Below are 1,246 nucleotides of genomic sequence, written 5' to 3' on the forward strand. Positions count from 1 at the left end.
CCTGATCATTTATGTATACATTTGTCTATATCTATCTCGATTCGTTTTGGCTGTTACAAACAACCGTTATGTGAACAAAATTAATATACCCTTGTGCACAAGTGCGCTCGGGTATAAAAAATGATGAACAATAAGAAATAGTTTCGCATATTGTCGTTAATCAAAATTTGGATTATTATAATAAATGGACAACTGGTCTGTGGACACATTGAGCCTAAACTTCTGTCACATCTTTTACAGATGGCATTACACTCGATGATAATATGTATCGCCAGTTTATACAGATGCCAAAAATGTTTCTTTGTTTTTACAGAAAAAAAACCGCCGGTGGACAATTTGAAGAATTTTTTCTGTGTCTTTACGACAATTACGGTGGAGCGTACAGAGAGAGGCAAAGCTGCCAAAGGCAACTACTAACGTGGATGCCTAAATTTTTAAACTTTTTTCTTTCGTCCAGATGATGAAAAGGTTGACGTTAATATTGTGGGGAGGGGGTACACAAAGGAGCGAGAAAGATCGAAAACGCAGGTCATCGATGCCATTTTAGTATCGGCTGAAGAGAGAATTCCTCAATACCTTTTTGTAGTGTAACGCTTTTTTCCTCTACTTCCGCGCCGTTCCGGAATCGCATTCGCCTTTTCAACGGTAATTGCTGCAAAACGGTAAAGGGCAATTCTAAAGGAACACCCAGCACATAGGCCAGTAATTAACTCAAAGGTCTCCAAAGCGGTACGAAACCGGTAATAGTTTACTTATCGGAGACAAGGCTCTCGTACAGCATTCTATTCGCCATAATCAGGTGAGAGGGCTCATTACTGGATTGCGGCTTGTCTCTGCTATTCTTTAATATATGTATTTAGATTTGGGGAACTCATACTTTTATAAAGATATTCTACAAGAAAATAAAGGTGGGCATGTTATAAGTCCACCTAAAAAGACAGCCACGGATTCTAGTAAAAAAAATCCTCCATCCCAGTCCTTAGAACTTATTAATTTATCTTCTCCATGCCCTCAGGCATTGGAGCCTCCGATTTCTAAAGCCATATCCACTAGGTCTACTTCAAAAAATAGTCAAACCGTTGATTTAACAGTGTTGCCATCAACATCTCAAGCTCCACTGTCTAACTTAGTTCCTCCGAATAATTCGGAGCGCCGCACATCAGACATCATTACCAAAAAGTTGGTTGTAATTCCTCCGAGAAGATCAATCTTTGTCTCTAGATTTGCTAAAGATACTTCTTCGGAT

The sequence above is a fragment of the Rhagoletis zephyria genome, unplaced genomic scaffold (assembly GCF_001687245.7).
Source record: "Rhagoletis zephyria isolate East Lansing unplaced genomic scaffold, Rhagoletis_zephyria_1.1 Rzeph_scaffold_02278, whole genome shotgun sequence".
In the NCBI taxonomy this organism is placed as follows: Eukaryota; Metazoa; Arthropoda; class Insecta; order Diptera; family Tephritidae; genus Rhagoletis; species Rhagoletis zephyria.